Source organism: Crinia signifera, chromosome 2 (assembly GCF_055691185.1).
Source record: "Crinia signifera chromosome 2, ASM5569118v1, whole genome shotgun sequence".
Lineage (NCBI taxonomy): Eukaryota > Metazoa > Chordata > Amphibia > Anura > Myobatrachidae > Crinia > Crinia signifera.
Genome location: NC_139218.1, coordinates 9,712,988 through 9,739,567, shown reverse-complemented (window position 1 = coordinate 9,739,567; position 26,580 = coordinate 9,712,988). Strand labels below are relative to the sequence as shown.

General features: G+C 48.4%; 1 protein-coding gene across 4 annotated transcripts in view; it reads left to right on the top strand.

Moving 5' to 3' along the window:
- The first annotated feature begins 20,571 nt into the window (after positions 1–20,571).
- Positions 20,572–26,580, top strand: part of ZBTB20 (zinc finger and BTB domain containing 20) — a 759,091-nt gene continuing 753,082 nt past the window's right edge. For 3 of the 4 annotated variants that reach the window (XM_083171553.1, XM_083171550.1, XM_083171551.1), the window contains exon 1: positions 20,573–20,933. The gene's annotated coding sequence lies outside the window, so the exon portion shown is untranslated. Of the gene's footprint in view, positions 20,934–26,580 lie in introns of all 4 variants that reach the window. The other variant, XM_083171555.1, reaches the window with a different exon arrangement.

Sequence of the window (26,580 nt, the reverse complement as noted above, 5' to 3'; positions counted from 1 at the left end):
GCGGAGGTCCGACCACTGCCTCTCGAGCTGCCCGAGGGACCTCCGCACCCGAGTGCGGGCGTAAATACGGCGCCCTGCCGCAGCATAGGCCCTCCGCTTATGGCGGTTAGTGATAAAGGGCCCCGCACGGCCCAGCCTTGTCTCCATGACGGAGACCAGAACCCTCAGCTCCGCATGTGTAAAGGGGTCTGCCCTTCGTGTCTCCGCCATGTTAACAATGGCATCTATCAACCAATCAGGTGGTGGCATTGGTTGATCACAGTTATTTGTGTTAATAACTTTATTGTTCATCTTTACATGAACAGCGTCTCTGCGCCAACACAAATGGTGACAAATTCGCATGCCTTCAAAACAGTAGTGCTGATGTATGGCAATGAACAAATCTGATATATATAAAACACAGTGTGTATGCACTTAGCAAATCCAATGACGCCTCGCTCCGCCAAGCAACGCGTGCTATAGCTTAGCAACGCATAGCTGTAGTTAGCATTACTTACTCTATGCATCTATGTGTATGCGTACATTTATGTGTAAAAGACACATACACATACTTGCAGGTATCCTGAGACCAGCATTCTACACCAGCCCTGCCTGCCTGCCTGCCTGCCTGCCTGCCTGGGTGCCTGCTCCTTGAAATGTTGAAACATGTGAATAAATTCAAATATCATATATATATATATATATATATACATAGGCGTGCGCAGCACATTTCATTAGGGGGTGCACATTTCATTAGGGGGCGTGTTACACGCCCATTGGGTGTGTCTAACACCACCAATCAGACTTGTCTACCATCAGCTATTCGCACTCACTACAATATAAACCATCTCTCAGCCACACCATAATCTTCTGCATAGTTCAGTTTTAATCTTCGGATTACTCTGTGTAACAGTACATGCAAATAAAGTCATAAACAAATATTAATAACGCAGGTATGTAGTGATATGACAATGGTCTAGTACAATTAACAATGCAAAACACACATACTTGAGTGATGGGCGCTTGTTTTAATGGAATACCAGTTCTAAAAATCAAAAGTATATAAGGGTAGGCACAGCATTAGGGGGTGCCTGTGCACCCCTAGCACTCTATGTGCGCACACCTATGTATATATATATATATCTGCAAACAAATCATACATCAACACAGGAAAAAATCCCCAACACATTAGAGAATAAATCAATGTACTCACCAGTCATCAGGGATAGTATCAACTACAATAATGAAGATATAACAAACACATAAGATCCCTTGTACAAGGTATAATAATTAGCACCTATATTGAACTTCCCCCAAAACTAAGCACATATGATAAATATCTCCTATTTCTTTGCCATTAGGAGGGCAGGCTGGCTAATTTTAGTTTTGTAACACTGACAACTAACACACTGTACTTATTTGAAGGGCTGATTTTGACTAAAATTGGTGTGTTCTGTCAACTCGATAACATGTACCTGAAGTATCTTTGCGCCACAGAGTCCCGCAGCTGGTATCCCCTCCGGCATTCAGGGGCGCGGGATGGGCGCATGGGCGGATCTTGCGGCTCAGATGGTACCTCCCACTCATCAAAGGGTATCTCACGCCGCACAGCAATGTTGTGGAAAAATATACACAGGCCCACGATCCTCGACACCATTTGAGGCGCATATTGTAAGTCACCACCAGTGCGGTGGAGCACTCTAAATCGACCTTTTAAAAGGCCAATTGAGCGCTCCACCACTTGCCTGGTGGCAACATGCGCCCGATTGAATGCCTCCTGTGGGCCCGGTGCTGGGTAGCTGTACGGCGTAAGTAGCCAGGGCGTACATGGGTAACCGGAGTCACCCAGAACCCACGCATCACGGCCTTCCAGCTCTTGGAGTCTTTGCCATATCCCGGTTTGTCGGATGACATGAGAGTCATGGGCACTTCCGGGAAACTTCGAGTTGAAGGCGAGAATTTCCATGGATGGGCCACATACCACCATCACGTTCAGTGAGTGGAACAATTTGCGGTTCCTATATATCTTCTCACTTCGAGATGGAGGCACAAATGGTACATGGGTGCCATCCACAGCCCCTATCACATTAGGGAAGCCAGCAATTTGATGGAAGGCCTGCTGGCTTCTGCGCAGGGTCTCGGTGGCAAATGTCATGGCCATGAAGTGCCCCTTGCGCCTGAACATGGCCGACGTCACACGCCTCAGGATTCGGCAGAAGGCCAGCTGAGATATTCCAGCAAGTACTGCCACTACTTGTTGGAATGATCCTGAGGCGCAGAAATGCAACACCGCCAGCAGCTGTGTGTGAGGCGGAATTGCTGTCGTGATCCCGTGTAGAGGTTCCAGATCGCTCTGAATTAAGGTGAGCAGATCCAGAATTACATGTGGCGGTAACCGGTACCTAGTAAGTACCTCATCATCGGGCATAGCAAACAGAGTCACCCGTGTGCGATAGATTCTAGCACGTCCTGGCCTCCTTGGCCGACGAGTGGGGAGAGCCGCAAGTGCCCTTAGCCTCCTCTCCATGTAGCGCATCATTGCTTCAGCAACCTATAAAGAAATGAACATAAATACTGATGCACCTATGCACATAATGGCCATATCCCACTACAAATAGATTTGTAGCCTTCAATACGTACAATAGATGGCCGCCCCGTGAAATCCCTCAGATCCATTTGACTCTATAATGATGACACAATAATATGAACTCAATACACACCGTCCCAAACACTCAGATAAAGGTGTCAGCATTTTTTGCCGACATCATGTACTATGAGACATTTCATCTATTGCTGGGACATGTTGTCCTGCAATAGATGAACCCACACAGGTTTAAGACCTGTGAGTGAAATAGTGAACATGTGACATGTTGCAATAATGCTACACGCACTTTGCTGGCCCAACAATCTGTAGTCAGTGAGGCAATGGTGCATACATTCATACACTTACATTGTTAATGGATATCATATCTACAAGGAGCATGGAAGAGCTTACCTTAGACCCTGACAAGTCCAGATCTGGAGACAAATGATTCTAGCAGCAAGTCACTATTTATAGGCCTCTCACATGTGTGGTCTATAACAGTAGAGATGAGTATTGCATGACTTGTGGCCTGGATTATCTAAGGGATTGGGCTACTTTTAGCTTGCAATCAAACGCCACAATACCACAGTAGTCATGAATCAAATGTCATGTCATGCTAGCAAATAGCATGTGTATTGTGCAATAGTCACAGGTGTATCAGAAGATTCTATGCAATGTTAGCATTGGTGACCAGTATTTCATGTAGAACTTTCGCCAGGTTTTACACAATGGAATTTCCGCCACCGTATGCGGCGCGAAAAAACAGCGACGTACGCTCACGCACGGAACGCAGCTGCCGCTGATGTCCGCCAAACAGGATACACAAACAGTATATAAAGGTGTATTAGAAGGTGACCATGTTGTTGCTAACATGTCTGGATCACAACCAGAGGTGGACCCAGATCTGCAGCAACTATTTGACCAGATGGACTCCAGCACCACCTATGTGCCACTGCACATGCGGGCAGTGGGTAATGAGGAGGCTGCTGGCCCTTCTACAGCAGGGCAACCTGCACCTGACCATTCTACAGCAGGGCAACCTACACCTGGCCCTTCTGCAGCAGGCCAACCTGCAGCTGGCTCATATGCACCATCAGCAGAATTGATTGGAACACAACCGGGGACTTCACAAGGTAGTACCATGGCCAGCACTTCAAGTGCAGCGACACGTGACAGGGGGCGTGGCCAAGGACGTGGCAAGGGGAGAGCCAGGGCAACAGAGGAACCACCCAAAAAAAATAAGGCATATGAAGCACAGGAGCTTGCCATCCTGGTTCCCCGAGCACGTGATTGGATTGAGTGTCCATCGGAGAAGCTGACACACACACGCAGATGGAAGATTTGGGAACAGATAACGGCAGAGATTAATGAAGTAGCGCCACAAGTTCGTGAGACGGACCATGTGAAGAAGAGGCAAGTTGTTTTGTGATACATGTGCCCAGTAATAGCCAAGTAATGATTGAATTGATGCTTAGATGGATTTTGCAAATGGCCCGTGAGGTTGTTACGATACACATACATTATTGCCATGTTATTTCGGTGAGAGTTAGAGTAGGGTGATTGTGAATGTGTATTGTAACGGTGGATATCATAGTTGCATGTAATATTATCTTTAGGACATTAATCACATGTCGTAATATGTAGCACAGAGCAATGGCTGCAACAGCTAACATCTGGAGTGACATGTATTAATATGTCAACTTACATTGCAGGTGGCAGGACTTCAAAACCAACCTGAAGAGGAAGATGACCAAGCGGTGGGAACACAGCCAGACATCTGGGGCCGGGCCCATGCCATCAGGGCTAGAGCTCACCCCCCTGGAGTTGATGGCCGAGAGCTGTATATCAGTTGAGGAGATCAGGGGGGTGAGCACGATGGATAGCGAGGCCCCAGCTGAAGTGTTTGCGTCTTTTCTGGAAGGTAAATATTGGTCATGCCATAAACTTGTGCAAGTAATTATCTTAGAATGTGTCCTAATTGTGTTTATCTTTTTCCACAGACACCCCACCGCTTGGTGACGACTCTGCTCAGGAGGTGGAGGAGTCCGTGCCACCTGGCCCCAGTGGTAGGCCTGTGCAGCAGCAGCCATCGGCCCAAGCCGATTTGGCCGCCTTGGCCCAGATGCTTGGGGACATCAACCAGCAGGGAGACTTGGCATCAGAACGGATGCATAGGACCGAGGAGATCCTGGCGAGCTTGGTCAGCACCCAGCAGGCCATCGCTGCGAGCATGCAGGCCATGGCTGAGTCACATCAGGCCATGGCTGCAAGTGCTCAGGTGCTGGCCGAGCAAGCCACCCGCCAAAATGATCTCCTCCTCCACCATAATGAGCTTATGGTGGAGCTGGTTACCAGCAACAGGGTCCTAATGTCATCCGTTTCTGGTGCATTACCACCGGCAACACTCCCTGCTGGCAGGAGGGGTAGACCAGCCAACCCCTCAACATCATCTGCTCCACCTGCCCCAGCATCTGGCCGTCCCCGAAGAGCTGCTGCACAGGCCAAGGAGCCTACCAAGGCCAAACGTGGTCGCAAATGAACTTGTGGCTGCATTAATCTCCACCGTTATGTGGTCCCAAATCTTCCATTGTGCTGTGTGTGTCAGCTTCTTGTGTCCAATCACGTGCTGAGGGTAACCAGATGAGCCCTTGCTTCATATGTCCTTTTTGGTTCCCCTGTTGCCCTCTTTTGCCTGCCATTACTGTCAGCTGTACTTGAAGTGATGGCCATGGTACTATCTTGTGAAGTCCCCGGTTGTGTTCCAAATGATTCTGCTGATGGTGCATATGAGCCAGCTGCAGGTTGGCCTGCTGCAGAAGGGCCAGGTGTAGGTTGCCCTGCTGTAGAATGGTCAGGTGCAGGTTGCCCTGCTGTAGAAGGGCCAGCAGCATCCTCATTTCCCACTGGCTGCATGTGCAGTGGCACATAGGAGGTGCTGGAGTCCATCTGTGTGCAATTATATTTGTTTTGTATTATTATTTATTTTGCTACATTCCTGCCATGTTGTTTCTTTTTTGGATTTTGTATTTTTTGGTCATTGCATCACAGTGGCATTGACTGTGACATGTATAGAAATAAATTTGTTTACTTTACCCAAAAATGTGTGGTTTCATGAGTACATGTCGAATACACATGTGTATTGATAGTATTAAGATTCAGTCATGTCCATTGTTAGCAGTTTTTAAGTGTGGGACAAGTACAGCATATGTGGGGGATTACTAAGGTTTCCTTGAAGCAGCAATGGTTTCAATTAAAGCACTGACAAGCGGCCTATTAGTGAGTAATGAGTAAAGGAGTAGATTCTATTGGGTTCAGGTGTTAATGCTTGTAGTCATTAGGCGGTCCGTTCGCCTACCGCATGAACGAGTGGTGTCCGCAAAGCAATAGTACACTTGTGGACACCGCACATTTCTGCCCTTTTTGATCGCGTGCATTCGGAGTGCTATCCGAATGTACGCCCCCCAACATAAGTGTACTCCCCCGTGTCCGCCCATGTTTCCGCCCCGTTTTGCCCACTTTGAAACTACGCCCATGTGACATTCCGCATGACGCCCATATTTCCCGACTGATTGCGGGGAACAGTTTTGGACGGGATTTGGCCGAACTGGTACGGAGTCAAGGCGTGGCACATGCGCGTTGCGTTCTCCACGCATGCGCAGACGCCGAAAAGACGCGATCCGAAAGTATGCGGTAAAGTCCGCGTCAATCAGAATAAGGGCCATAGAACGATACAGCACACAGACACTGAACAATATCTTATCACCCAGCCGAACATGTACAGATGGGGCGCCTGTCAGCCTTTGACTGTTATCGTGACTGCAGCTTAGGATGTATAGCTCAGCATTAGATACAATTAGGTACAATTCCTCTATATGAAATTCTGGACTGTAGCCCTGGACTGCCATCGTCATTGTACTGTAGGCCAGGAAGTATACTGTAACTTGGTTTTAGATTTGGACAGAATAATGTTCTGGACTGTAGTGCTGCTGGACTGTAGTAGCTGTAGGCTGTAGTAGCTGTGGGCTGTGAGCATTACTGTAACACAGTAAGCATAACGGGGCTCTACATTTGGAAGGTACTTTTAGATGATGTCCTGGGATGTAGAGCCGGACTCTTCCCCTGAGCTCTATACTCTGGATGATGTTCTAACTTCTGGACTGTATTAAAAATAGAAAAGAGAAAGTAGGAGGAAAGGTGGGTTAGATAGAGCGATGATGGAAACCTTGAGCAATGAACTGTTACAGCAAAGCGTAATAGAGCAGCGGATCTCTATAACAGGACAGTACGTATCCAGAACTATGATGGCGTTCCCAGGGACCCCATGCATTGACGAATGAAATCGAGTAATCTCGGAGAACAATCTTCAACAATGCCAGGCCCCGATGAGGAGGACACATATAGACTTCATTTGTGTTTATTGAAGGTTATTAAAGGTCCAGTAAACCCAAGTTGAAAATATATTTAATGATCTCCCTTCCTGGAATGTATCCTTTGATCTATTCACCTGGACAATGGATTCTAGACGCTCAGCCATTACCATGTTCCATTGATCATCTCACAATTGCAAAGTTGACTCTTCTCTTTCTATAGCACCTTCATTCTATAGGTTAGATGGCCGGACAGTGGTGATCAACGTCAACAATCCCCCCCCCCCCCCCCCCAAAGACATACAATAACTGTATCCTGTAAGAGCTAAAGGACATTATATCTTTTATTGGTTTATCTCCTCTAGATCCAATAAAGCTCCTGCTGATTGGTTTGCTGTGGTTATTGCAAATTGTACTTTTTTTCTATCCGTTTGCAAATACTCCACAATTACTAGACATGGGGATGATCTAACGCATTGGTGCATGGTACTGTAACATATACTGTGGGAGTGTATTTCCCTTGTGCAGGCCACCTATAACATGACTGATTAAGGTTCCCAGAGTCCTAAGTAATGTTCTGTATCAAGTCCCTGTTTTAATAAACTTATTTGTATGTTTTATTTCATCCAAACGTCTTTTGTTGTTGCGCTTTGATGTCAGAACCCATTTCTGGCTTTGCTTATGGTTGGTTGCGCATCTGGACCTCGCTTTGGGTATTTATGAGTCGTGCGATGCAACAAAGGGACTGAAACGGCTCAACCTCCCCAAACCGTTTCATTGTACTGCGAGAGACAAGTTGTGTTTTCAATTAAATGTCAAAGCAAATGAAAAAGTTTATTGTTGAGTTAAAAGCTAAAATAAAAAAATAAAAAAATGTACCTTCTCTGGCGCAATAAAAAGGCAACTTGTACAAATTAAAGAAGGGAAATGTAAATAATGTCATATTAGTTATATTACTATTACTGCTAATAACTTATGAGGGATTAAATTAAAATATTTTATCGTTTACAAAATGCTGAACTGGATGGGATTTGGACCGATTTCATCATCAATAACTATGGTTCCCTGCTGATAGATATACAGTTAAAAGATAGACAGTCAATTGGTCTACCTCCAAATAGTCCACATGCAAAAGGTTGTCAGGGTCAAAAGGTCAACAGATAATGCAGTGGCGAAAGTTTATCCCAGGTGCCCGGAGGCAGATAAGTATTGGTCCCCCCCCCCCCAAATAGCTCAATCAGTAAGGTGCCTGTCTCCAGGACGGTCATGGAATCTATCTAATACAAGGTGTGACACTTGCAAAAATGCTGGGGGAGTCAGCCACATTAGCAATATCAACTGCTTTCAATTAACTGATTTAAACTTGAAGGGGAGGAGAGGTGCTCCCTTGGGAGCAGGAGCCCGGCGGCAGATGACTCCATTGCCTCCCAGAGTTCTGCCTCTGAGATAATGGTCGACACACTTTTTTTATTTAAGTTGACCTTTTAACCCTGTCGCTCTTTTCGGTACTTGTGTACTAGCACGGCGCCCACGATGTTTGGTCGCACAACATATAATCGCATCGCATGGCATACACCCGATGCACTGCGATGCGATTTAATGGGGGCTTACAATGTTAAATGCACCCCCACTATGAACGTGAACCCGAAGCGTGGTGAGCGCAGCGAGCCCGTGAGGGGCGGCGGTACGCGTCCTCCAACCTTTGCATACCCCCACTATCCACATCGGTGTGGAGTTGATTTTATATAGTGTGGCGAGCCCGAAGCGTGGCGAGCGCAGCGTGCCCCGCGAGGGACCCGTATTACTTTACATGTATTCCGCGTCCGCTCGCCACGCTTCGGGCTCGGTGGCTCGCTGCGCCCGCCACACTATATAAAATCAACTCCATGCTAACGTGGATAGTGGGGGTATGAAAAGGTCGTAGGACGAGTACCGCCGCCCCTCGCGGGCTCGCTGCGCTCGCCACGCTTCGGGTTTACGTTTATAGTGGGGGTGGCGTGGTAGTGCATTTAACATTGTAAGCCCCCATTAGGGTGCTTATACAATTTAAAATTGCATCGCATTGTATGGCATTGTATGCCATATACAATGGTATACAATTTTAAATTGTATACCATCGGGTGCCAGTCGCATCGCATCGCATGCCTTATGGTCTGCGATGCGATGGGCGCCATGCTAGTACACAAGTACCCTCTTTTCTACTGCCTACCTTTTCAATATCAACTTTAAGACCCTGCAGAACTCTATTGACCTATTGACTGTATTGATGGATACCCCCCCCATGACCCAGCTTACCAATCGGCCTAATCAGCTGATTGGTAAATCAGCCCCTGATTTTATATTGAATACGGTAGAATACAGGTAACCAATGGGGGGACTGACAGAGCATAAAGGTAACCAATGGGGGGACTGACAGAGCAGATAAGCAGCCAATGAACATCTAGCAAGGAAGATCATTCTCGCGGCTGCATTCAGGATGGTTAGTTGTGGTGAGTCTCTTCTTGGTAAGAGTATTGAAGGCAATAATCAATGCCCCAGTGTATATTATACATAAAAACATTTCACCTGTTTGTTTGTTTTCCAGCAGCTCCCAGGGAAACTGCACTTGCTGTATACTCTGACTCAAGCCTCTGTCGTTGTGGCTGTAACTTGTTGTAAACCTTCTCATCTGAAAACTCACCTTGAAAAGTCTCAGTATCACTTAGTGAAACAATTGCAGTAGTTACAAGGTGCTTTTTTGGATATGAAATGAGAAAATAAATGGGATCGACAGTAACTTTAAATGAACTTTGCAGTGCTCTGTATTAGGATATAATTGTTGTTATTATTATTATATGTGGTTTTTGCTGGAACTCTCATGTTTTCAGCTCTGATGGTCACTCTCGCTGAATGCTATTTACTAACATTGCACTTAGGTGCAATTAGGCTTTTATCTGTGTAGAGCGAGTTAGATAAATCAAAGCAAATGTCTGCTTGCAAATGATTTTAGTGCACTTAAATATCATTTTAGTAAATAGCCCTCAGTGTACGGGAGCGATGCTCAGTGTGTGCTTCATGGCCGTGTTATACAATGAGCCTCATTATGGGCGTACACCCTGCACCCCTCTATCTGACAGGAGCCTGATACTAACCAACTGGTTCCCTGGCACAGAAAACAACTGGGAAAAGCAGAATTCACAACTGGGAAAAGCAGAAAACAACTGGGAAAAGCAGAATTCATAAACATTCATAGGGCAGGACAGAGTGGGGTTCGGCTCAGTGGCAGCATTTGTGGAACTCCGCTTATGCATGCGGTAGGTGGTGGCGCAATGATGCGTGCATACACAATATATAGCCAGGACTGGCACCACCACTAGGCAGCCTTAGGCATTCACCTAGGGCGCCAGCCACTGGAGGGCGGCCACTTGGGAGCAGCCCCTTCCCCCCGGATCAAGGTCAAGGTGAGCATCTCCCTCCCTCTCTCCCCCCCCCCCCCATGGAGCGTCGCTGCGGCCATCGCCGCATCTCCCGCCGCATCTCAAACACCACCATCCACCCCCCCCCCACCCCCGCTTAGCAAGACGCTGCTCCCTCTCCCTCCCCCCCTGGATCTACGCTACCCCCCTCCGCCTGGAGGCGCTCCGTTGTATATAGCACCCTATCATCTTTGGGCTGCGGTATGGTATAGTGGATCAACCGTGTCTAGCTCTACCATGTTATGGTCCACCGCGCATTGTGCACCCGGCCTAGTTAGACACCTAAAGATAGTCAACAGCGTATAGATCGAAAGAAATGAAAGCGGGATCGACAGCCATACGGTCGACATGACTTTTCAAAAAAATTTGGGTGGCTATGTCGACATAGGTCAACATGGACACCAGATAAGTGCAGTGTCTCCTCGCATGGCTCACATGCTATTAATATAATCTAACTCTATGCCCACTTAGGGGGTATGCAATCTTCTGCCGCTATTTCCGACGTGGGAAAGAGTGGCGGCTCCCTATTCAATGCTGTCTTTAGCGACAGCATTGAAGCGGAATCACGGCAGAACGGGCCTGACAGCTTCTAAAGTTGGGCCCGTTCTGCCGATAACGTTTTCGCAGACACGGCCCCTTTGCGCCGATCGTCAGGCGGGACATTGAATCCCGTCTGTCATTCTACGGTCGATCAGACCGCAAACTGGCCAGGATCATGGCTGTCGGGAGGGATCGGCAGCCGGGATCCTGGATTGCATGAACCAAGTCAGTCCAAAGCAAAAGTAAAAAAAAGCCTCATCTTGACCTTGTGTCTAACGTTCATAATTGTCGATCTAGACGCTGTCGACTAACTTTAGGCATCTAATTGTACGCGTTGGACTAAGCGAGCTGACATTACACGGTCAATTTAGATCCCTTGACCAGATACGCTTTGGGGAATAGCTGCAAATCCTGTCCTGCATCTGCGCTTTGATGGTACATTTACATTGCACAGTGATTATGGGGCAGATGTATTATTGTGCCCATAACGTTTTCAAACTAATGAGTCCTGTTTCTCCTGCAAGAAGCGGGCACCTGTTACAGCCTGATGGAATGCAGGTAGGTGAGTGTCCGACAGTCTGGTGCCTTTATAAAGCATTGTTAGGCACAGCCATGCTTACAGTCCTTGAGCCCCATAGAACCTTGGACCCCCCCAGTGGCGTAACTATTAATTTTGCTCCCCCCTGCCAAAAAGTTTTAGGCCCCTCCTGGGCTCCTCTCCAGCGTGTTGCCCCAGTGTTTGACGTGATGACATCTCACGCATAACGGAGAAGCTGAAGCAGGATGGACTAAGAGAAACCAGTAGACACTGCTGATTCCCTTGGCTCCGACGCATCCCAGGCCGCCCTAGAAAACCCATCCGTCCACCCATTCTGTACACAGTAGCCAAAAGCCGGCTCTGTGTACAGTCAATTGAATCAGTGGGGGGATTTGTAATCTCTGCCATGGCCACACCCGCGCTGCAGCTGACTCGCCTCCAGTGCTCAGCCAGTGGGCAGTGGCAGGCAGCAGCATGTCAGTGCGTCCAGCGGGTGCTGGCGCCCACATAGACCCCACTGTGACTTGCTCCCCCAAGCATTAGCTGGGGCTGCCTTACAGTAGTTACGCCACTGGACACCCCCCAACAATGCCCGGTAAAAATACAGGTATCCCTTCATCTCTTTCAGTGGGACATTAAAGGAAATTGTGGTTATTCTTGCATCAAAGGGTAACGTCAATAGTTTTCCTTAATGTTCTCTGTACAGCAAAGCAAAGATGTGGTGGAGCACTAACTCAGATATAATTCTCAAAAATTATAATAAGAAGAATCAATTGGGTATCACATCAAATGAAGAATATAATTATTAAAATAATGTCGACTATCTTGATAATTAATAGATCAATTAAAAAGCACATCAAAGTAAAACATATACTATATTAGACAACCATATTTTTGAAAATGGAGTCAGAAGGACAAAGGAATTTATACTTATTATCAGTCCCGCTTGTTGCTATTGGTAATCCATAAGGTACTGGTTATTTTGGGTGTCCATATACCTGACTGGAGGACCCTTCCGCTTGTTCCTGATGGTATGAGGGTCAGGCTTCCCTGACTTCAAGCCAAGGAGGGGGATCTCCAGTGATTTGGCAGGTGGTGGTGTCCCAGATGAGAAAGTCCAGTTAAAAATTTTGAACAGACTTTGGGGATCCAAGAAATAAATGTTGTTGGGGAGCTGGTCCAAGTGGGATGAGTAGTTGTAAGCCCAATGTCCAATATACAGGTGTAACTAACGCGTTTCGTTGTTCTCTGACAACTATTACAAAGGTCTCTGTACAGCGCTGCGGAATATGCGTGCACTATATAAATTACTGTTATAAATAAAATATAAATAGGTGCTTTATAGATACAGTATCATTTTCAGATTTTGAAGCATTTTCAGACTTTACAGAAGATAATATTTAGTCTGCCATTTCTTACACTGCGCTTCGTACAACGGCAGGAACAGCATATAGCAAAATACTATATCAAATATTTTATAGGGGCAATTTGTCTCCGCCTACAGTTTGTGTGATTGGAATAACTGATTCCCCTAGGTATTCTAAGTGTGCCACGTCTTCTGCCACGTCTCCTGCCACGCTGTATCACTGCTTCTGGGTCCAAATCAAACAATATGCTACAGTATATCAGATTGGAAACTATTATTTCCACAGAAGTTTGTAATGTAACAATGTAATGTAATAATCCTCTCCTGTCCTCTGGGTATGAACTGGGTGATATATTATTATTAACAGTTTCTTATATAGCACACACATATTCCGCAGCGCTCTACAGAGAATCTTTGAACAGTCACTGCCCCAGTGGAGATTACAATCTATATTCCCTGCCTAATGTACACGCACACGCAGACATTCTAGGGTTAGTTTTGTAAGGAGCCAATTGACCTACCAGTATACTTTTGGGATGTGGGAGGAAACAGGAGTACCCGAAGGATACCCACGCAAGTACGGGGAGAATATACAAACTCCGCACAGTTAGGGCCAGGGTGGGATTTGAACCTATGCCCTCAGCGCTGTGAGGCATTAATGATAAATGACACAGATATTGTTAATGATATATATATATATATATATAGTGTAATTCGCTCAGTGTGTACCAACTATATCATTAACAATGCGTGACTGTGAGGGAATCCATTCCCTTTTTTCTTAAACAGGAAAATAGCTGTGAGCACAAATTGTGCGTCTGCCTTCAGTAATGGCGATACAGAATTATCGCGTATATTAAGGTTTTCAGGCTTCTGATAAATGATAACGATAAACAATGCAATAAGATGATCGATGTATTCTGCTGTATTAATGTTGCTGTGTGCTGGGTCCATACACTGGCACCCCCACAGCTCGGTCCTTCTCTCTGTGCCCTTTACAGTAACAATTTGCATATTATTCATTTACTAACTTGTCTAAAGATCTGCATCCATAATGGCGACAGCGAGCTCTTATGAAGGGCGCGCTGAGCCACACTGACAGCGACACACCAGGACGCCCAACAATGTGTTTAGCGACCGTTACATTTCATTTCTGGACAGACAATATCATTGTGCATCAGGAGCTTTCTTATCGGAGAGTTTCCTTTGTCCCCAATCTATTCATTTTGGAGGTATCGCGGCACATAACTCCGGTACATTAAGGATAATGTCATTTATTATTATGCACTCTTTTATTTTTACCGTCTGACACATAAGAAAATAAAAAATACAGTATATATATATATATATATTTTTTTTTTATATTTTATAGGTAGATTTTTGTAAATGTATATATATTTTTTCTACTTTAGCACTCATCACTTTATCATGTAGCACTTTATATGCAAATAAATTAGGTTTATGTATGTTACCTTTTTGGTTATCAATATTCAGATGTGTACCAGCGTGCATGATATTATAATTTATTCATTTCAGTATGTAGTAAATGTATTAAATATGCGGTCCTTTTAAATATGTGAATGATAGTTTTGCCTGACGGCACCTGTGATCAATTAAGCGGCTGGTTTAAAAGTATATGGATGTCAGGAGGTAGTCACACCCCCTGACGAAGTCCGAACCTGTGACGAAACGCGTTGGGCGTGGCTTCCTGTGATCCCAACGTTGTGACGTCCCCTTGGTCCATGTTGATTTGGAGAAGATCCGAGTAAGCGGCTGCTGGGCTGGTTCCTGCCGGCAATTGATCACCGCGTATGGCTGTTCCATCGGTGCCTTCCTGCAGTGCTGCCTGACTCCTCTATGGCAAGCTTTGCTACCTTTACCCCAATGTATGTCTGTATTATATAAGTAAAGTTGTGTTTATTATATTACTGATTGGTGCGCTTCATTTTATTTTCTTCTGACGCGGCTAGTCTCGCAGCTAAAGGGGCTAATTCCGGTAGCCCCGCATATTACCGGATAGCGCCATTTTCATCAGTTTGTGTGCGCGCTAGGCCATAAATTGCAGTCGCGTTGCAAACAAATGGGACCTCAGTTCACAGAGGGCTGGTGGCGACTGTGTGTTTCTGGGGCCTGGTCCGGACGATCTATTTGTTAAGAGAAAAGGTGAAAAATGTTGCAGGCAAAAAAAATTAGTGTTCCCAAATTTATACTGAAAATAATACTAGTGTGCAATATTCCATATGGAGAATATTTAATTATTATATATCCATATGGATTGAAGGGTGGTTATCTGCGCACTGAGTATATTGTGCAGAGCTAGCGTCTGCGCTTATCGGGAGACCGGTATTGGTTAATATGAGCAAACACTTGTGATCGGCTGGTTGTGTGTGAACAATGATCAACAATGTGGTGTAATGTGTAAAACAAGGTTTACTTAATAAAACAATACACAATCATGCATAAATGATACAATGCAGGGGGTGCAATTCGGTTTTACAATTTTGAATGGGTGCATTTAAATTGGATACAATGTTTACTTAGCGAACAATACACAATCGTACCTAAATAATACAATGCAGAGGGTACAATTCGGTTGTACAATTTTGATTGGGTGCAATTAAATATATTTATATACTAAGTATACTTCAAAGAAAACCTAGATTAAGGGGGGGCAATTATCATGGTGAAAATGTCTGTAAAAATGTGAAAAATTGGCCGTTATCTGGATTTTTTATTATAATTTAAATCGGAGGTTACCAACCTTTTTTTCTCTCCCACACTCCATGATTAGGCTTTTCATTTATCAGTACCCCTCCTCTCAATTTGAAATATTAACAGTACTTACTTGGATTGGAAGTGAGTAGTATGCGTGTCCCTCTGTGTCTGGCCGCTGGCTGTGTACTGTCTCCGGTAGCGGAGGAGTAGTGTGGGGTCAGGAATCGGGTCCCTCTGTGTCTGGCCGCTGGCTGTGTACTGTCTCAGGTAGCGGAGGAGTAGTGTGCGGTCAGGAATCGGCTCCCTCTGTGTCTGGCCGCTGGCTGTGTACTGTCTCCGGTAGTGGAGGAGCAGTGTGCGGTCAGGAATCGGGCCCCTCTGTGTCTGGCCGCTGGCTGTGTACTGTCTCCGGTAGCGGAGGAGTAGTGTGTGGCCAGGAATCGGGCCCCTCTGTGTCTGGCCGCTGGCTGTGTACTGTCTCTGGTAGCGGAGGAGTAGTGTGCGGTCAGGAATCTGGCCCCTCTGTGTCTGGCCGCGTCCTGTCTCCGGTAGTGGAGGAGTAGTGTGCGGTCAGGAATCGGGCCCCTCTGTGTCTGGCCGCTGGCTGTGTACTGTCTCCGGTAGCAGATTGAGTAGTGTGTGGCCAGGAATCGGATCCCTCTGTGTCTGGCCGCTGGCGGTGTACTGTCTCTGGTAGCGGAGGAGCAGTGTGTGGTCAGGAATCGGGTCCCTCTATGTCTGGCCGCTGGCTGTGTCCTGTCTCCGGTAGCAGAGGAGTAGTGTGCAGTCAGGAATCGGGCCCCCCTGTGTCTGGCTGCTGGCTGTGTACTGTCTCTGGTAGCGGAGGAGTAGTGTGCGGTCAGGAATCGGATCCCTCTGTCTGGCCACTGGCTGTGGGCTGTCTCCGGTAGTGGAGGAGTAGTGTGCGGTCAGGAATCGGGTCCCTCTGTGCCTGTCCGCTGGCTGTGGGCTGCCTCCGGTAGCGGAGGAGTAGTGTGCGGTCAGGAATCGGGCCCCTCTGTGTCTAGCCGCTGGCTGTGTACTGTCTCCGGTAGCGGAGGAGTAGTGTGCGGTCAGGAATCGGGTCCCTCTGTGTCTGGCCGCTGGCTGTGTACTGTCTCTGATAGCGGAGGAGTAGTGTGCGGTCAGGAATCGGGTCCCTCTGTCTGGCCACTGGCTGTGGGCTGTCTCCGGTAGTGGAGGAGTAGTGTGTGGTCAGGAATCGGGTCCCTCTGTGTCTGGCCGTTGGCTGTGTACTGTCTCCGGTAGGGGAGGAGTAGTGTGCGGTCAGGAATCGGGCCCCTCTGTCTCTGGCCGCTGGCTGTGTACTGTCTCTGGTAGCGGAGGAGTAGTGTGCGGTCAGGAATTGGGTCCCTCTGTGTCTGCCTGCTGGCTGTGTACTGTCTTTGGTAGCGGAGGAGTAGTGTGCGGTCAGGAATCGGGCCCCTCTGTGTCTGGCCGCTGGCTGTTTACTGTCTCTGGTAGCGGAGGAGCAGTGTGCGGTCAGGAATCGGGTCCCTCTGTGTCTGGCCGCTGGCTGTGGGCTGTCTCCGGTAGTGGAGGAGTAGTGTGTGGTCAGGAATCGGGTCCCTCTGTGTCTGGCCGCTGGCTGTGTACTGTCTCCGGTAGCGGAGGAGTAGTGTGTGGTCAGGAATCGGGTCCCTCTGTGTCTGGCCGCTGGCTGTGGGCTGTCTCCGGTAGCGGATGAGTAGTGTGTGGTCAGGAATCGGGTCCCTCTGTGTCTGGCCGCTGGCTGTCTACGGTAGCGGAGGAGTAGTGTGTGGTCAGGAATCGGCATGACACAGTGGAGACAGTCCTGTGTTCTCCTCAGTAGCAGTCTGGAACACTGACAACTGACTGCTCCATGCACTGGACCAAATACTGAAGGTTTCTTATTTATGTATTTACAAACAAAATGGTGTATGTCTGCATGGGCAGGGGCATTACCAGCCAGGGGGGTGATGTTTTTGCAGGGGGAGCTTATTCAGAAAATCTCCCTAGCATCACCCCGCTGGCTGTTCTAGCCCAATGCTTTTTCCAAAATATGGGGGACCCTACTCCTTCTTGCCTAGTACTTTTTTTTTTTTAAATATGGGGGGACCCCAACAATTCCCTCATATTTGGGAAACTAGGACCGGATAAAAGAGCCCGGGGCTGGTTATGCTCAGAGGGGAGCTTAGACCCCACTCCATTTTTTTTATTTTTAGACAGAACCATGCACACTTTATGATAATGATTAGGGTACGATTTTTCAAATCACACCCGATTACATTTGCGATTTTGTCCCCAATTTGTAATAAATGTGCAATTTTTCCCATTTTTGACCAAAACATATCGCACATGTCTGAAAATCGCACACAATTACATATCACCCAGTGTTAACAGTTGAACAGGTTAACTGATCATAACGGGGCTTCAACACAGGTGCTGGCAATCATATATTAAGAGGAAAGTGCAGGAGCAGAGCAATGTGTCCCTTATACCTGACAACTTTTTCTTGCGATTTTATCGGGCAGGGACGTGCAGTCAGGGGAGGCAGTGCCTCCCCTGTCATAATGATGTGAATAATAAAAAGAAGATATTTATATATCTTCTTTTATTATTTTCATAATTTCTACCTCTCCCCCTGCCTCCTACCATCTTACACTGCTGCATGTGAGGGTGGGAGGCAGCAGGAGAGGTGCCTCCCGCTGCTAACATTAAAACACCGGGCAGCGGGGGGCGGGTAGGGGAGGGCAGGGTGCAGCAATGGGCTATAAAAACCCATTGAAAATTAATGGGGAAGCGGCACTCATACTGGTGCCGCAATGACAGGGGCACCAGTATGAATGCACGCCCCCAGATGTGATTGGGTCAGCGAATCCAGTGATGAATCCGCTGTCCAATCACACACATGCAGGGCCCACCTGGATAGGATGCAGCAGCGCGACAGCGTGGAGTCCGGTGCCGCTGGGAGACAGCCGCTGTCACCGCTGAGGAGAGGTGAGTCCGCTGGGGGAGGGGGGCGCATGTACGCCCTGCTGCATGTGCCCGGCCGCAGCATATACCATATAGCATGGTATGCGGGCAGGCGAGTGCGGGGGGGGTCCCGTGCAGGGAGATCAGTGCCTCCCCAGGCAATAACCTCACCGCATGTCATTGTTATCGGGTGTGCGATGCCATTACATTAGGTATACGATAATATGATTTTATGTCCTAAAATTACGCACCCCCCAATATCCAGAAGCGCGGCGAGCACAGCGAGTGGCGGCGGAACGCGTCCTCCGACCTTTTCATCGTCGTCGTGGACGTGATTTTATATTGTGTGGCGAGCGCAGCGAGCCACCGAGCCCTATATAAATTCAACTCCCCGCCGACGTGGATAGTGGGGGTATGAAAAGGTCGGAGGACGCGTTCCACTGCGCTCGACATGCTTCGGGGTGGCGTGGATAGTGGGGGCATGCGTAAAAGCATGTGATGTTGCGGGAGGTGCAATCATACCCTCCAACATCTGAAGGCAAGAAATCGGTACGCATCCAAAAAGTGGGCGTGGCCACAGGCAAAGGGGGCGTGGTCCCACACCCTTTCCGAATGTGTACTGATATATACAAATTTTATTTTTCCCATATTTACAGTTATTTTACATGCTGTAGATATGGAATCAGGCAACTGGGGCAACATAATTGATTAGCTTATTGTGACCCTAATTAATATCAACATGCATTAAATGCATAAATAAATTAGTTTAATATAAATAAATTACCCTAGTTGTCAATTGAGAGTGATACTAGTGCTGCGGCCGGCCACTCCGAATCCCGCTACAGAAGTGGCTCTGCTGCACTGTCCGGCTATATCAGCGGTACATGCACCGGCCGGGCGTCCTTTACCGCGTCATAATGGACAGCGACAACAGCCCTGCGGGAGGAGGTCTGCGAGCCGCGTGCGCGAGCTGCTGCTGTGACAGTGACACACGCTGGGCAGTATTAACTCCTTACACCCCCGCTGGGCCCAATCCGACCAGTGGAGCGGCTGCCATGTTAACATCAGAATTATCAGAATTGGGGGAAATCGGTACAATCGGTACATTTATTTTTAGCCGGTACAGACCGTTAAAAAACGGTACTGTACCGGCTAAATCGGTACACTTGGAGGGTATGTGCAATGCGATCCCCCAGGGCTAAAAGAGCAGTGAATAAATTACATAGGAAAATCGCATCGCATGCCCTTAAAATGGCCCATGTGATGCGATGCAATTTTCCTACGATACGTCCGTACGCTAATTGGGCGCCCAACTAACAATATAAGTACCGGTTAAACTGCATGATATGGTGGCAGCTCTATTGATCATATTATATAACAGGGATATTGTTGTTATCATTTAAGGCACTTGCCAAGAGGAGGGGGTACCAGAAACCCCCTGCGTTTGTATATATATATATATATATATATATATACACACACACTTCACTGCTAGCGCAACACCACACACGGGTACAGTACACTGTATACTATGAGCTCCGGGGACAGGGCTGAGGTGACGCTGGGTCCCCTCTGGCCACCTCCACCTGCCGCGACTAAGTCCCGGTGACACTTCCCTACTCTCAGCCATCCGCTGCAGCCATTGGCTAAGGCATGTACTTAAGTCACACCAAAGGCGTGCCGCCATTGGTCCCCTAGGCTGTCAGTCACCCGCGCGGCCGCCAGGGGTCATTTAAGTTGACTGTCGGGAAATAAATAAATAAATCGCCGGGAGATGAGAGACGCGCAGCGCATAATAATAACACGGGAGCGTCTGAGACACCCTAACTTGCTGGCTGTGCCCAAGGAGGGCGGGGATTACCGTGAGTGACGCGCAGAACAGCCAATGGCCGGCCGGGTTAGCGGGAGTAGCTCCGTGGCCTCAGAGAGCCGGCTGGTGACGCAGCCTGAGGGGCACGGGGCCGGACACGTGACGTCGCTGAACCTGAACCATTAGCGGGTACCCGCCGTCACGTGAAACTCAAAGCGTGTCACTGGCGGCACTGGGCACCCCAGCCAATCCCATACTCACACTGTCCTGCCCACCCTGCCCCTGAAATGAGCGGCGTCCCCACCGACCAATCATAACGTCGGCAGGCCGTAGTGAACGGACTACAAACCAATGACGTAGGGGCAAGCAGTGTAGTAGGCGGGGCCCAGTGACGGACAGCTCGCTTTGTTTTGGGGCGTCGCCAGGGCACGCGTGCGGCTCGGTGCCAGCCCTAACTGACAGACGCGTGGGCCAATGGCAGTGCGAGATAGCGGGGCGACGTCCAATGGCGGCGGCCGGCTGTGTGTGGAAAGGCGGGGCGGCGGCTGACAGGTGACAGAGGCATGGAGGACTTAGTGAGCGGGACGGAGGAGGAGGACACTGGCGGCAGTCACAGCGCAGGTAACCGGCTCTCTGTCCTGGAGCGCGGCGTGGCGCTGGGGACCGCTGCGTGTGAGGGGGAGATGCGGACGGTGAGAACAGGGGGGTGGTCATCCCTGAGATCCCTCCCCCCAGGCAGCCAGAAGCCCCCTCCCTCCGTGTCCCTACATGACTCCGCTGCTGGGACTGTGTGTGATATGGAGGAGAGGGCGGCAGCTGGGTCCATCCGGGGCACCGTGCCACCCCCCAGCGCTGGCATAGCCTATTATGTCCTACTGCCCCGCACATGCTGTACTGTTATACCATAGACCATAGTGTGTGCCCATATGTTATACCAAATACCCGTTATAGTGTGTGCCCGGCCCTATGCTGTACCGTTATACCATATGCCCATGTTATAGTGTGTGCCCGACCTATGCTGTACTGTTATGCCATATGCCCATGTTATAGTGTGTGCCCCGCCCTATGCTGTACTGTAATACCATATACCCCCATCATAGTGTATGTCCTGCTTCATGTTATACCCCTGTCATTGTGTGTGCCCGGCTCTATGCTGTACTGTTATACCATATGCCCATGTTATAGTGTGTGCCCGCCCTATGCTGTACTGTGTTATACAATATACCCCCATTATAGTGTATGTCCTGCTCCATGTTATACTGTTCTACCCCTGTCACAGAGGCCGAACTCTGGGAGGCAATGGAGTCATCTGCCGCCGGGCTCCTGCTCCCAAGGGGGCACCTCTCCTCCCCCTGGAAGTTTAAATCAGTTATTTAAAAGACATTGCTTCTGTGGCTGAGTTCTGAAATATATGTGTTATCTATCTATCTATCTATCTATCTATCTATCTATCTAAACAAAAATATTTTATATGTAGGGTTGTATGTGTGTGTGTGTGGGGGGGGGGGCACCAATATATATCTTGCCTCCGGGCAACTGTAACGAACTTACGCCACTGCCCTGTCATAGTGTGTGCCCGGCTCTATGCTGTACTGTTATATCATATACCCATGTCATAGTGTGTGCCTGGCTCTATGCTGTACTGTTATACCATATACCCATGTCATAGTGTGTGCACGGCTCTATGCTGTACTGTTATACCATATACCCATGTCATAGTGTCTGCCCAGCCCTATGCTGTACTATTTTACCATATACCCATGTCATAGTGTGTGCCCGGCTCTGTGCTGTAGTGTTATACCATATACCCATGTCATAATGTGTGCACGGCTCTGTGCTGTAGTGTTATACCATATACCCATGTCATAGTGTGTGCCCGGCTCTATGCTGTACTGTTATACCATACATATACCCAAGTCGTAATGTGTGCCTGGCTGTGCTGTACTGTTATACCATATACCCATGTCATAGTGTGTGCCCAGCCCTATGCTGTACTATTTTACCATATACCAATGTCATAATGTGTGCCTGGCTCTGTGCTGTAGTGTTATACCATATACCCATGTCATAGTGTGTGCCCGGCTCTATGCTGTACTGTTATACCGTATACCCCCATACCTCCAAACATGACCCATTCCAGGAGGGACACAATGCTGTACTTTCTAGTTTTTGATTGCCGTCACCTTTTTAAACAGGTTAACTGATAATGAAAGGTTCTTTAGCACGGGTGATGTAATCCTAAATTAAGGAGTAAAGCATTCTGTCCCTCCTGGTGATGATCATTTTGGGAGTTATGTACTCCCGTCGCAGTGTGTGCCCAGCCCTATGCTGTACTGTTATACCATATACCCCTCTCATAGTGTGTGCCCAGCTCTATGCTGTGTTGTTCTACCATGTACTCCCCTCACATTGTGTGTTCTTTAGCCAGATCTGTCACTCACCTCCACTATAGTGTGTGCCCTGCTCCATGTTATTCCATATACTTTCACTATAGTGTGTGCCCTGTTCCATGTTATTTCATATACCTCCGCCATAGTGTGTGCCCTGTTCCATGTTATTTCATATACCTCCACTATAGTGTGTGCCCTGCTCCTGTGTGTATAACATTCCCGCCCAGCGTTCTACACAAACCCGCCCCCCCCCTCCAGGGAAAAGACCAGTGTTATATACACCACCTCCCCCCGCCCAGCCAGGACTACAGTACACACCCACTATCCACCACGGTGTAGGTGAGCGGTGTCCCCCACCCTCCTCTTTAGTCCCCCGTATGCCCACACACCCCTATCACTACCAGCCTCCTGCTCTCCTGAACCGTAACTTCCACCACTAGGGAGTCGCTGACCCTGTGTTGCCCACATACCCCTATCATGCCTCATAGCCCAGCCTCCTGCTCTCATGCACCCTAACTCCCACCCAGTAGGAGGAGACACTGACTCAGGGCCACCATCCTGTACTCCTGTGCTGCCACGCTGGACCCTCACCCACTGGCAGAAGCTGCACAGTGTCCCCCACCCTCCTCTTTAGTCCCCCGTATGCCCACACACCCCTATCACTACCCAGCCTCCTGTTTTCCTGAGCCGCTGACCCAAAAACACCCTACTATACTATTGCACACACACACCCCTAAACAACACACCTCCACACCCACAAATGTCACTGTACCCTCCACACTATCAATGTACATCTTACTCTGTAACCGCTTTTTAATTAAACAAAACAATACACACCCCCTTCCAAATCATATGCTCTCTATTTAACACATTTCACCTATAACTCAAGTTGCAATACAGGCATCTTTCATACAATTCTAACCATATGTCTCACAATACAAACGTTCACAAATTAAGGGGGCGCAGCCCCTTACACCGGTGTGAAGAGCGCCCGTAGGGCGCGATAAATCACCTAGTGTTACAATATATTGTTATTCCATATACCTCCACTATAGTGTGTGCCCTGCTCCATGTTATACCATATACCTCCACTATAGTGTGTGTCCTGCTCCATGTTATACCATATACCTCCACTATAGTGTGTGCCCTGCTCCATGTTATACCATATACCTCCACCATAGTTTGTGCCCTGTTCCATGTTATTTCATATACCTCCACTATAGTGTGTGCCCTGCTCCATGTTATACCATATACCTCCACCATAGTGTGTGCCCTGTTCCATGTTATTTCATATACCTCCACCATAGTGTGTGCCCTGTTAACATGTTATACCATATACCTCCACCATAGTGTGTGCCATGCTCCATGTTATACCATATACCTCCACCATAGTGTGTGCCCTGTTCCATGCTATTTCATGTACCTCCACCATAGTGTGTGCCCTGTTCCATGTTATTTCATATACCTCCACTATAGTGTGTGCCCTGCTCCATGTTATACCATATACCTCCACCATAGTGTGTGCCCTGTTCCATGTTATTTCATATACTGTACCTCCACCATAGTGTGTGCCCTGTTACATGTTATACCATATACCTCCACTATAGTGTGTGCCCTGCTCCATGTTATACCATATACCTCCACCATAGTGTGTGCCCTGTTCCATGCTATTTCATATACCTCCGCCATAGTGTGTGCCCTGTTACATGTTATACCATATACCTCCACCATAGTGTGTGCCCTGCTTCATGTTATACCATATACCTCCACCATAGTGTGTGCCCATGCACACAGCGTCTATTTAGCACTGGGCAGCATCTAACAGAGGGGACTCCCAACTCCCCCCCGGGACATTGCCGGCCGCAGGAGGGAGATGGGAACATCCTAGAAAACCGTGACGTTCCTGAGGTTTTCAGGACAGTTGGGAGGTATGCTGCAGCATCCGACCAGCATTCCAACCACACACCCACCTGCAGCCACCCACCGGCTCCCAGCACCATTCTGCCTGCACACACCCCCTGTGATCTCCCACCTGCATCCTGCCCGCTATCCCCCACCAGCATTCCGTCCCCTCACTGCTGTCTCCTGGCACCATGCCGCCCCCCCCCCCCCCCCCCCCCCCCCTGCGATCTCCCACCTGCATGGAAATGGGAGCGGTGTACCTTGGCTAGTGGGTGGGGAGGGGTGTGACACTACCGGAAGGGAGAGTTAAACACAAAGGGGTTAGGCTGTGGGGGGGGGGATGTTAGGGTTACGGTCAATGATTGGATCGCTCTGATGTTTGATCTTTGCTCCAGTCTCCTGGTGCACCGTGATCCCCATGCTGCACCGGCCTCTCATCATTAGAATAATACCGCTCCTTCAGTGGATTGTCCTCCTCTGGATCACCACAATGCTTCATCAAGGGTCTTCTGATCGTTTCTATCTGTACCACGTTTTTTGGGGGGATATGAATAAGCTCCTTTGGGATGTATTGTTGTATTGTATCACCCCTGTTTGGATCATAAGGTCAGCAGTAATTAGGAGGACAGTGTCTAGCTTGACCCCAAGAGGTCAACATGTACAAGGTCAACACAGAAAAAAAGGTCAACATGAGCAACCGGTAGACGCAGAAGAGGTTGGGAACATGAAAATGTCTACATGAGTTTTGCATTACTTTTTGTTGTCTGTGTCGACACCTCAGCTCTTAGACCCCAAATTTGTGTTCAGGGTCAGTACTAGGTTCGGTACTTGTGAGTTATCCGGGCGCCCGATTTTTGGTCGTATACGCATCGCGTCGCATCGCATGGCATCGTATGTTAACCAAATGGCATGCGATGCGACGCGACGAGATGACCACCCGAACCCGATTTCGCATCGCGTCGCATCGTATGTTAACCAAATGGCATGCGATGCGACGCGACGAGATGACCACCCGAACCCGATTTTACATCGGGTACCATGTAAAGTGATCACGTCGCATCGCATGTTAACCACATGGCATGCGATGCGATCGCACCCGATTTTAGCAGTGCAAAACCCCCAGAAAGTGTCACAAAAAGTGACACAATGTCAGTCCCACCCCCATTGTGAACGCCACTCCACTATCAACGTGAACCCGAAGCGTGGCGAGCGCAGCGAGCCCGCGAGGGGCGGCGGTACGCGTCCTACGACCTTTTCATGCCCCCACTATCCACGTCGGCGTGGAGTTGAGAATAGAATAGTGTGGCGAGCGCAGCGAGCCACCGAGCCCGAAGCGTGGCGAGCGCAGCGAGCCCCGCGAGGGGACACGGATACCTTCACAGGTAAGCGCGTCCCTTCGCGGGCTTCGGGTTCACGTTGATAGTGGAGTGGCTGTGAGCATCCAATATCATTCATCAATATCATTCATATCTGACACATTAAGGACAACTGAATTAAAGGGAATAACTGTGTAATTAACATATTAAGGGAATAAATTAGAATAACAAACAATCAGAAAGCACACAATAATCAATCAACATCATTATTTATCAAGTAATGTCAGCGCATGCAGAATGCGCTCAAATGCACTGTCTCCCGCCAGGCACTTTCGCCAGACGAACTCCTGCATGTATGAATCCAGGTGATGGCGGGCTGTGCCCCGCTGGCGTTTGTTGCGCCATTTTGCACAACCCCACAGTCTCTCAATGTTCTGGGTGTGTGCACCCGTGTCCGGGTCTACAAAATTGTACCGGTGATTCACCCGCAAGTGGCTGTACCCAGCCCGCTCCAGTTCAGTCGTTTGGTAGGCGCGCCAGCAATCACTGATGATGGTGCTGCCAGGTGCCACGTGTTCCACAATTGCACCGAGGAGAGTGGGTGCATCTCGCTGGGCAACCGCGACCATGAAACAGTCTCCTGTCTCCCGGCACACTCCT